This window comes from Martes martes (assembly GCF_963455335.1).
Source record: "Martes martes genome assembly, chromosome: 9".
In the NCBI taxonomy this organism is placed as follows: Eukaryota; Metazoa; Chordata; class Mammalia; order Carnivora; family Mustelidae; genus Martes; species Martes martes.
In genome coordinates this window covers 130,299,131-130,311,401 of record NC_137896.1, presented here as the reverse complement: position 1 = coordinate 130,311,401, position 12,271 = coordinate 130,299,131, and positions in this window count along the sequence as shown.

Genomic DNA, 12,271 nt, shown 5'->3' with positions numbered 1-12,271 from the left:
GACACAGTCATGCTCTTTGATCTGAGATTGACAAAGAGGCTATTCTGAGGACTAATTACGGAACACATCCCGTGAGTGCCCCTCTCCCACCCACACACAGTTACTGGAGCTGTAGTGTGACAAGCAGCCAGCCTGGCCATGTGGCCTCAAACCTCTGGTACCTGTTGGCAGCAGTTGCCCATAGCAACAGCAGGGGGAGGGGAGCCGTGAAGAAGGAAGTAACTAATGGTGTCTTTGTTTGGTTTTGTTTGTGAATTCTTTGTCTTTATGTGTATGTATGTGTAAGGTAGGGCGTCTTCAGGAGTGAGGGGAGTCAGGAGGGGATAGCTGGAAAGGTGCTTCCTGTCTGTGTTAATTGAGATTTTTTTTTTTTTTTTTTTTTTTTTAGAAAGGTGTAGGTGGAGACACTGCTTATGCTCATTTATTTATAAATACACATGGAAGAAGTGGAGACCCGGCTTCCTCTCACTCCAAGTCATTTGACTCCAGGGAGGGGGGGATGGTTCATGCTTCTCTGGAACTTTCGCAGGATGAATTTGGAGAGGTGCTAGGCCGAAGCACGGGACAACACAGGCTCTGGGATCACACAGAAACTTCCACCATAGGGAGACAAAAGCGATAAAGTAGACCCAAGGCCGCTTGCAGTGGGAGTTGGGATGGTCCAGGGTTTGCCGTCTCTGGATAAGGGAGCTAACAATGAGATGCTCTGTCTCATCAGACCACCATTCCTCCAAGCTGGGGATTTACCAGAAACTTCTCTCCATGGCGTAACTTCGGGCATATCACCAGCCTGCCTGTGTCTCAGGTCTTGGGGACTTTTATTCATCAGGCGAGACTAGCTTTTATCCTGCCACTACCATGGCAGGCTTCACTGCAGCATAGAAAGTTCCCAGCACTATCCCTGACTTCGAGTGGGACTCAACAAAGGCACGTTTTGTCCCTTTAAGGAAGAACACCGCAATGGAGCCTGTGAAGAAGCTGAGAGGCAGAGGACATTTCCTGCCTACCTTTCTTGCTTGCTTACCTGTGTGGTTCCCATCAACTCCATCCAAGATTTTGCCACTCCCTGGCTACACGAAGTCCTATCTGCATCCTTGCACCTTCTGAACTGCCTTTTCTTGGTTTGTAAATGGAACTAAAGGTACAAGCTCCTGTAGGTTGGGGCTTCCTGAGTACCGGGTGTGATGCCCCACAAAGCTCACTGCCCAGCATCAGGGTGCTGAGGCTTGGTCCCCTTGTCAGGACCAAAGGGCACGGCATGATACAACAAGAAATAGAGGTTTGGGATTTTGCGACTATGGGGAGAAAGTCTTTTGATTGTTACTATTTTTCAATCTAAATACAAGTATCATATGAAGGGAAAGATAAGTTGAGATGGGAGATATAGCCACTTTGGGGGAGATTTTTTGATAGTGGGGAATTAAGGTGAAGGGATATCTGAGACAAGAGAGAGAATTTAAACAAAACTGTTCCTAAAAATTTTCATTCTCCCCAGGATCCCAAAGAACTTCATCTGTGTCTCATTTCCTTTTTGGTTTATTATTTTTAATGCAAGTATTTTCTTTCTTAACCATCAATTATTTTTTTTTTTTATTAGAAAGTAAAGGGACACCTGGGTGGCTCAGTCAGTTAAGCATCAGACTCTTGACTCTTGATCTCAGCTCAGATCTTGATATCAGGGTCGTGAGCTCAAGCCCCTTTGGGCTACACACTGGCCATGGAACCTACTTAAAGAAGAAGGAGGAGGAGGAGAAGGGGGGGAGGGGGAGGAGGGGGGAGGAGGGAGTGGAGAGGGGAAGGGGAAGGGGAAGGAGAAGAAGAGGAAGAAAGTAAAATAAAAAGAAGGCACTAAAACCATAGACAATGCCACCATCTGAATATTCAACTTGCCATATGTAAATATTCAAGTTTATATCTCAAGTATTCTCCCAAACATGAAATACTATTCAATAACTATCAGTGTATTGATTTCTAATGTAGCTTAACATTTTTTTTTACTAATTTATGAATTCTTTGAATTTTCTTTGAACTCCTTCCTGATGTCTTTTATTTGATCCTTGTTATTTTGATGTTTTCCCATTGGCTTTTTCAATTTGAATTTTAAAGTTTTAGGATATGCAAAATACTTTAATATGTATATATGCAGACCTGTTTTCTTTGTGATTCCCCCCCCCCTCCCAAAGCTATGGAAACTCTTCCCAGTCCAGTAACAATTAAATATTCAATTAAATCATAAGTGTGCTGTGGATTTAAGAATTGAATCCAAGAGGAATATATTTCAGTATATGACCCGCCTGAGGTAAGAATTAATTGTAACTTTAAGAACACTCTTCGCCAAATTTATAAGCATATTTTAATGAAGAACTTACCTCCCCTTTATTTATTACATATCCTTGATTACATATTAGATTCTTATCTGCAGCAGGAATCATTTGACTGCTGTGTTTTCTACACCATACTTTCTATTGCCAACTTTGTGCAGCCACGATACTCTTAATTTTGTGGATGAGGAGTGCCTAGATGGCTCAACTGGTTAAGCTCTGCCTTTGGCTCAGGTCATGATCCCAGGGTCCTGGGATCAGCATTGAGCCCCTCCCAGTCTTCTTGCTCAGTGGGAGCCTGCTTCCCCCTCTACCTCTGCCAGCTACTCCCCCTGCTTGTGCACTCTCTCTCTGTGTCAAATAAACAAATAGATAAAATCCTTAAAAAAATTTGTGGCTATGTGAGAAATTATGACATATGATCAACTCAAGTCCTACATCTTGCTTTTGTTTTTCGATTTCTTATCTACTCCTATTTGTTTGTTAACAAGATGAAATCCAGAAACGTGTTACCTTTTAAAAACTCTAGCATATGATATAAATTGGGTTAAATCTGTAAGTTAATGTGAAAAAGGCTGATATTTTTGCAGCATGCCTTATTATTATATTGTCTCAGTCCTACGATCGGATCTCCCGTCTCATGCGATGGGCAGTATCCATTCTGATATTCTCCCTGAGTCAGTGCTTAGGGCTTCACCCAAGGGCTTGGGCACTGTAAGCATTCATTACCTGTGAGATAACACACAGCTCCAGGAATAATGTGTTGTTCTTTTGATTTCCGGATTTTTGGGCAGGAGTTCTGCTAGAATCCATGTATTCCAGGGTCTTCTGACCTCAATCCATGACAATTTCTAACGTATATGGACTCATTTTTTTCAGTGTGAGTTGATCCCATTGTATTTATCTTAAGGAAAGAATATGAACATATCAAATTTTTGAGAAAATTACCACTTTGGAGTAGCGTCTTTTTGCCCCCAGAATGTCTGTACAAATAGCACATAGCACATTGCATGTATAAAATTTTCCTCTGAGTTCCACACTATCTATCTATATGAAGATTAATGATGAATATGAAAATAATTTTAGCATGAAAGTTCATAAACATACATTATACTTTTTCTGAGCCCAAAGGTTCAGAAGCTAACACAGGGAATTCTCTCTCTCTCTCTCTCTCTTTTTTAAATATTTTATTTATTTTTTTGACAGAGACAGATCACAAGTAGGCAGAGAGTCAGAGAGAGAGGGCAAAGCAGGCTCCCTGCTGAGCAGAGAGCCCCATGCAGGGCTCGATCCCAGGACCCTGAGATCACAACCTGAGCCAAAGGCAGAGGCTTAACCCACTGAGCCACCCAGGTGCCCCTAACACAGGGAATTCTTATTCCAGCATTCCAAATGCCAATGACATCTAACAGTTTAGTTGACCATGAGCCAGATGCTGCATCTGCCTCCCTCTGGGCCTCAGTTTCCTCAACAGGAACTTTTGAGAGTGGAACTGAAGATCACTGAGGGACCTCGGGCCAGTTGGTCCTTCGGAGCTATGTCCTTACTTGAGAAACGGAGTCAGTCTCTACCAGAGTGGATGAGATGCTATCTCAACGTGGGTAGAGCCCTTGGGGCATTAGCCATCCCCTGCCCTGATGGTGGCTGACAGTGGAGACGAAGAGAGCCACTGAGTGTGTTGAACCCCATGCCACGACAATCCACACAACTCATGCCACCTCTGAGGGCCACCAAGCAAAACCCAACACAATTCAAGATCATTTTTTTTCTGAGGTTCTAACAGCAGTCTTGAACTGACATTGCATTTTCCTTTGAAAATTAAAAAAAAAAAAAATGTGTTACAGGAAAATAAAAGTACATGACAGTAACAACAGTCAAATGTTTTAGGACTGTCAAGAAAGTGAAGAAAATATAAGATGGAGACAGGCCCCAGAAACCTGTCCTCAGCCTCCATTTCCTGTGAACTGGCCTCTGTTGGCCCCTCCCTTCAAAACCCCTGCCTCTCCTACAGACTCAAGCCCCAGCCCCTATGCTCTCCGTTCCCCCAACCTCTCTTCTTTCTGCCCTGCCCCAGCTCTACCGTAAGTACACTAAAGGGAGAGCCCACATCAAAAGGCTCTGCCGTGCCAAGTTCCCTGAAGAGTGCCTTCCCGTGAGAGACTATGAAAAATAAGTTTTGAACTGGGGAGAAATGCTTTATAACTGAATATTTAATGACTATATTTCCTGCAGAATTAGGAAAGAAAATAAAACATTTCCGGAAAAGAAATCAAATGGGAAACTGGAAAGAACCCAGGGATCAGGCAGATCGCGGTGTGAATTGTGACTTCACTCAGTAGCTCCAGTCACTTAAGCTCTGTGAATGTCACTCTCCTCAGGAAGAAACAGGCTGATGGTAATTCCCACCTCGGGAGTGGCTGTGTGTTGCACATAGGCAACGGTAAAGGGCCTAGCAGCATTGTCCGGCTCAGAAGAGACACTGGGACAGAGCTTTCCCTCACGTTCACCCCCCAGAGTTCTCTAGAAGGGTGTTTTGTTGCAGAGAATGGCTTTTAAGAACTTGGCTGGTGCTTGGCGTCTGTAACTTCCCCCACAAATGGAGGCCACCCTGTGGGGTGTGGACTACTTTTGCTTGCTTCTCTATCACCGGGAGGTTGAAAACAACCCCACCGGAATAGACCATCTAAGGGGGTGTCCTCCTAGAATTTGGTCAACAGCTGTGAACTAAGCACCAGTTCTTTGGTCCGAGGATGATCTTGCTCTGTGGGCTCTCCGTTTTCCTGCAGACCCTGAAATATGCTGGTCTCCCCTCTGCTCCCACACCCTGACCACATTTTGCTTCAGGTACCTGGTGGTATTGTCTTTGGTCTAACCTCTGAATCCAAACAAGTGAAGGGCGTGCCCACACTGTCCTCCCTCTCTCCCTCTGTCCCCCACTTTCTGCTTCAAGTTCATACTGAGCACCTACTGTGCACAGGCCCTGTCGAAACAGGTGAATGAACCCCAGGCCTGGACCTCAAAGCAGACTGGCCACTGACATATGAGGATTTGAAGTGTGTGATGATGAGGACACACAATTCAAAGTGACAAGTGTTGCAGGCTCCCTGGGAGCAGAGGTAGAGTGTTACCTATACCTGGAAGTTTTTAGGAAGGATAACGGCGAATTTACCAGAAGGCAGAGATAGAGGGAGAAGGTCATGTCAGGCAGAGCAGATGATATGTATAAGTGCGCAGAAAACTTTCCAGTAAAGAAGCAATTATGGTTAAGGCATGTCGAAGAAGAGTTTCATTCTCAGAAAAGGATCAAGTTCTCTTCATAATGACCAAATAGTTGTACAATCATAGGACCTATTAAATTATCACCATCCTCATATGCATTTAAATTGAATCTTACACTTTATTCAAAATACTCTAGGATATGAATCCTAAGGTTGCTTCATGAAGAAAAAGAAAAAAACAGTGGCTAGGAATGAGCTTCACCCCTTACCATCCCCTGATCATCACCAGGGTACCTCTCTGCCCCCAGTTAGTGACCAGCTAAGTAGGTATAATACCATGGCCTCCCTTGCAGGATCGCTGTCAAGGTCACAGGTGGTCTATAGGAAAAGTGAAGCAGGGCACACATGGGGAGGCAGCCCCATCCCTCTCTGTGCTGAGCAGTCACACGGCGCCAACAGGACCAGGCACCAACATCAATTTGGGGGACACACAAGGTTATGGTTGAAAGTTCTCCATCCAAATGATGCCTGAGGTCTGCTCCTTATTATAGAACAGTCAATTACACCGCCTCCTAGAGCAGCAGTGTTTTCCCGAGGAGATTACTCTTCAATTGATCTCACAGTCCTCCCTGGTATATAATCCCTCTGGCTATGACGGCATGCAGGCTCTTATAAAGACATTCTATACTGCCATCAAATGAAATTATATCATTTATACCCAACGTTGAAATAGGCACTGTTTGGGGAGGTTAAAAAATAGATCCCCTAGAATAAAGCTATAATCAGCATGAACTATAGCTTTTAATTGCCTGGTAAGGTGAGAAGCATTCTTGAAACCGAAGCACGAGACAGTAGCCATCGTCTGTAGGAGTGCGAAGAAGCGTGTGATGATTACTTCGGACTCTAAACACCTGGAGGTTATGATTAAAACTTCGTTTTCTTCTTTTCTAAGTTCCTCTTGCTGGTCAATATTTTTTTTTTTCATTGTCATGGTCTTTCCTGGGGATAGAGACACTTGGAAATATATATATTTCATATACATGGAAGAAGAATATTTGGGGTAGCCCAGGATGGGGGTAGGGGCGGGGTGGGAAGGAGCGGCTCCCAAGCAGAGTTTGGGTTTATGCCTCAGACAAACAGATGCTAGATTACAATAGCGGATCTGTTTGTTAAGGAGAGACCAGCACTTGGGATTTGATTATTGGTTATTACTATTATTGATTTGATTATATGATTACTGATGATACATTTCCATTTTTTCTTTCTAAACTTCGATGCTTACATTTCCTCCTCAACATCCGTATTGTGAGCACCCGAAGGGCAGCCACTGTGTCTCACTTTCATTTCTCAACAGGTAGCGTAGGCCTACTACACAGTAGCCCTCAGATAGTGTTGGATTTCTTGATGTTAAAAATATACATATTTATATATGTATATGTATATACATATATAATATATACATTATATATTATATATGTATGTATATCGGACATATGTATATCTATATTTGTGTAGATATGTATATATTTATTAAAACCACATTCGCTGTGTGTCAGACACTGTCCTGGACATCCAAGTTTTCTGTTCCCTAAGAAGTCAGAGTGTAGAGGGTGAAACGAAATGCCAGAAATATGCCAGAGCATGCTGGAAAAAGAAAGAAGCCTCAACCATTGCCAAGTGGACGGGGCAGACTGCCCAGAGGGGAAAAAGTCAGACGCGGTCACGGAGTAGCGATCTGGAGCTAGCCACCTAGGCAAATGAAGACAAGACAAACGACAGGGGGTTTTTAATGGCAAATAAGTGAATAATTACAGGAATGGCCTTTCTGCCTTCATCATTCTGAAAAATTGGACCATCTTGCAAGAAGATCCCCACATACCAGGACGCAGTGCGATTAGAAAGAATTCTGATTCCAACAAAAAGATCACTTAGTTCAGTGCGTCCGCAAGGCACCGTTGGCCCCAAGAGCCACGCTGGGGAAGAAGAAAGTTTGGAAGGCTTGCAGGAGATCCTGCTCTCTCGTGGCAGGCGTGGGAGAAAGTGGCTCTTTCCAGCTGGCCGGGGAGACCCGGCACAGTGCAGCCAGCTGCAGCGGCACGTGTCTGATGATAACGTGCGTGGTCCTGACCTGTGCCAGCCGGATGCTCGAGAAGCCCACCCTGAGAGGGAGTTAGGAGTAGCCAAGGTTTATGGGGGAAACCTTGTGAGGAATAAGAGTGGGGGGGGATGCTGCGCTGGACCCTTGAAGCCTTCGGAGCCCGATGCAGACTTGCCACCCATGAACAGGTGCGGATCTGACCACTTCAGCCAACCTGAAAAGGAGCTCCGGAGCCAGGATCGCTATTAGGTGTGTTCTGTCTGGGGAAGGATGGGCTGACCCTGGTGCATAGCCATGCTCACCATTGTTTGGGGCTGCTTGGGAAGAGCACAGCCTTGACTTGAAAAGTGAGACAGATCGTCAAGATGGCTGGCTTGCAGCATACTAGCTACTGTGAAGGGAGATCCTGGTGGTGCGCCCCCCAAGGCTGCCACCCCACAGAGCACCCAGCCCCCACAGCCCCCGTCCCGCCTCCTCAGGAGCTTCTACACCTGAATTGGAGTGACCTCAGCCCCCCCCCCAGGTTGGGGGCAGCTGACACTCCCTGGCCTTTGACGGACAATGCATACCCACCGCCTGGATCCACTCTGCTGATGCTGTCCGGCAGGTTGCCTACTCTCCGCACATACTCCCTTTCTCATAAACGGACTTCACCTTTGCTCCAGAGTCCGAGCTACCCCACTTCTCCAGTTCCTGTAGCATGGGTCCCCATCCCACTGACCGCTATGGCCAGGCCAGGATATGACCATGAACTCCAAATGCAGGGCCAGCATATTGCAAAGCAAACCGTTTTCTCCCCGAGCCCCAGGGAGGAGGAAATGTGGCGGCGGCTCTGAGCAGACATCCTAACCCAGAGGAGGAAACAGAAGATGAGAATGACAACTTTGCTTAGGAGCTCACTTCATTGTCCAGCCACCCAGCCGGGAAGTTCTTCCACAGATCTGACCTAAGTTTGTCCAGCTGTGGCAGAAACCAGCTTTGTCCTGGGTCGTCCTCAGAGGGGACAGCTGATGAAAGAATTTCTTGTGTCAAATGACACAGCGTCCCACGCTGACGTGTCCATGGGAGGGAAGAGGGGGCTTCGTGCGTGGCTGTGGCCTCGCTGACCTCGCTGACTCCAGGGAGACCACCAGGGTGCCGTGGACAAGGCCCCAGAGAAAATCGGGAAGGTCTGGCCTTACTTTCCATCTCCTTACCTGCCTGCTGGGTGACCTGGCTAGGTCAGCTAAGTGCAGGAGCCCCGTTTCCTCACCAGCAGTGGGCCTCCTAATGCCTGTCTTACAGGTATGCAATGTGATGGTAGGGCCCTGTGGTCTGTTTCTTTCTTCATTTATTAAAAAAAAAAAAAAAAAAAAATGCTACTAACTTAAAAGGGTTTTGAGTCCAGAAGAGAAAACTGACCAGCCCAAGCTCAAATGCATAGCAGAGTTCAGAATATCTCTTTCTTCAAAGTCACAGCATTGCTTTTATGATCCTCCTTATCCCCCACACAGGTCCGAAGCTCCCTCTCGTTGTCAAAACTGGACAAAGGTTTTTGTTAAATAAAGAGAGAGTCCCAGAGTACAATCATTTTCAAACCACGGGATATATTCCCAAGAGGAAACTGTAGGCCCCAGGCTACCTGGCTGACCCGTACTGGGCTCATGACCCCTCCCAACGGCCCCACCTTCCACCGATTGAACTTGCCTAAGACCCTATGGTCCCCATCACCCCCCAGAAACTGGCAGGTGGGAACTGGCAATGTGCAGACATCCACAGGGCCAAGGATTCAGACGTGGGCTGTCTTGGCCTCGGTCATGGGTATAGGCAGTCATTTCGGACACCTTCCTGCAAAGCCAACCCCGCTGTGAATGGCCTTGTCACTGTTTCTACCTAAAATGAGCACTTAAAAAAATTTTTACCTACGGGCATCAGGGACAGAAGAACTCCTTAGTGCCAAAAGGTAGTGTCAGACTTAGTGCCAGACTCCTTAGTGCCAGACCTAGCGCCTTTTACGTCGTACCGACACAATAACTAAAGGGCACAGCAATGGAGTGTCTGTTTATGACACGGCAGGGCTAGAATCCAGGCCCTACATCCAGCTCTATTTCCTTCCCACAGCACCCCACTCAGGATGTTAGGTGAATCTAACTCGGGAAAATCCCACAGGCACATAGAGAGTTTCCTGTTCTCCCTTAATTCGGAATCACGGAGTTCTTGAATCTTGGGATTCTACTCGAGGGTGTGGCAGCCAATTTTCTTATAGTCTAATTTACTGCATGTTGCTGAGACCACTGTGACTCAGAACAAAGGCTCTGGAGACCACTTCACAGGGTCTGTAACCTGGACGTGACACTCACTAGCTGTGTGTCCTTAGGTAAACCCCTTCATCTTTTCTGTCTCCATTTCTCTATGGAATAATGACACAAGTGGCGTCACGAAGTTGATGGATTAAATAAGTTGCTAGACATTCACCGCTTAGAATGACTGACATGTAGTAAGCACTGAATAAATGCAACACTTATTTCATTATTTCTATTTGATAGATAAGAAAACCGAAGTGCTCAGATGCAATGACAAGAGGGTAAATTAATGGAAATGTAGAAATCTGCATCAAGGTTTCCGGAGTCTGGGTGAAACGCCCTTCACCCATGTCAGTCACATTAATAGAGCTGCATTGTGTCGAGGCTAGAGAGGGCTTTCCACTCCCTTTGCCCAGTGGCTCTGTTGTACAGGAGAGCCAAGGCCAGAAAGGGGGCCTCTTGGTTATGTACTGGCCAGCTGGAAGATGACAGGAAATGATGACTGGCTCCTATTCTGAACCCATGGAATTTCTAGAAGTGGCATCTGAAATTTCGTCTTTTTAACTGTTATTCTCAGAAAGCCAGATGAAAGCAGATTTGTGGAATGGTGTTTGGGAAGCACTGAATTAGAGCATTCCAGCCTGGCTTAGACAGAATCCTTGGTTGACCGGATTAATGCTTCCAGGCCAGTAATCTATAAATGATTTTATTTTACCTCTCTTTTACATACATTTATTTATTTATAAATTATATGCCCAGACTACTGTGCCCAAAATACTACGTTCATTATTGAACTGACAAAAAAAAAAGTAAAAATTTTAAAAAGGAGTGAGTATAAAGGTAGGAATAAGTAGAAGTTCCATTATCGTCTTTCCGCTACAATGGATCATCCTTAGCACTACCTGAGGGAGCACACCCCATTTTCAAGACCATAGCTCAAGAGACCTAGATATTGTTTGTTGCAAGGCACCAAGGAGCATGTAATCAAACATCTGCTTCCCAGTCCCCTACCCTCTTCTGTCACTGATGACACAGCTGTGAAGGAGAACCTGGTACACTATCACTGATGGTACTAACTTCCCGGACCTGAAGGAATTGCTGAACTGGTCCCTGGAATCCAGCCTGTGTTGGGAAGCCTCAGTACGCCCCCTTCCCGTCCCTCCCCCAAGGGCGAGCAGAGCTAATCTAATTGGTCATGCATTGAGTCAGCTCTTCTGGTGGGTGGGTCACTGTGTGTCGTAAGATTATCACTTGGGTGTGGCTCTTGCTGCTTTGTCCACATCTGGCTGGAGTGGTAGCCCGGAGGTCCCTCTCTTCTCTAAGTCCAGATCTTCAGATTTGGCTTAAGTGACTTAAAGATACATATGCATTAGGCTTCATGCTTCCTTGAGCTCTGACTAGACACCACACTTAGTTGACAGTACTTTGCTTTGATCCTTGTGCCCTCACAGGAAGGAGGGGTAGTTCTGTCACGTAGACATGGGCCCCTTTGCATCATCCAGATGGTCTCTGCTACTGCACATTCTCTACTCACCACAGATCAGTGTGATTCCAGTCACATTTGCTTAACATGCTTTTTAACAAGCAACTTTAGCTCAGTTAAAGCTCAGCTAGCACAAATTCTGCTGGCTTTGAACCAGCTAATGTGGGTTTCATCACTGATGCTTGGGTGACCATGGGCAAACCAACTGATCTAACAGGGTCTATGTTCTCATCTGTAAAATAGAGGTACTAATAACCCTGCCTGCCTCATTTGACTGGTATGAGATGAAATTTGTAAATGCTTTCCATTAAAAAACCCCATTCAAATGAAAAGGATATGGAGTTACCAATGGGGAAAAAAAAATGTTTTTAATGCAATGCAATCCGAAACTCAGTGGGCTTCTTCTGTTTAAACAAAATTCTCATTGGAATGAGCATACTAAGAAAATTTGGTAAAGACTTTGAGAGATAGGGAAATTTTACATAAGTAGCAATCATTCATTCTTCATTCCATGGGAAATACATACTGAACTCCAGACACACTTTGCCAAGAATTAGAAAAAGAAGGTGAGCGAGACCAGTTGTGGCCCTCAATGAATTCACAATCTAATGAGAGACAGAGACGGAGAGAGTGGGGTGAGCAACCATGCAATTACAGGGCAGCGTCCTCACTCCTGTGATGGGGATGTGAACTCAGAGCTGGGAGAGTGAACAGGAGGGCCACCCAACCCCACCCAGGACCAGGGAGAAGTTACCTGAAATACATGCTGAACTATACAGAAGACTAAATAAAACTAAAGGTGGGAAGGTTACGTTCCAAGTGCAGGGGAGGGAAAACATAAAGATTTTGAGATAAGAGAAGGCTTTGCA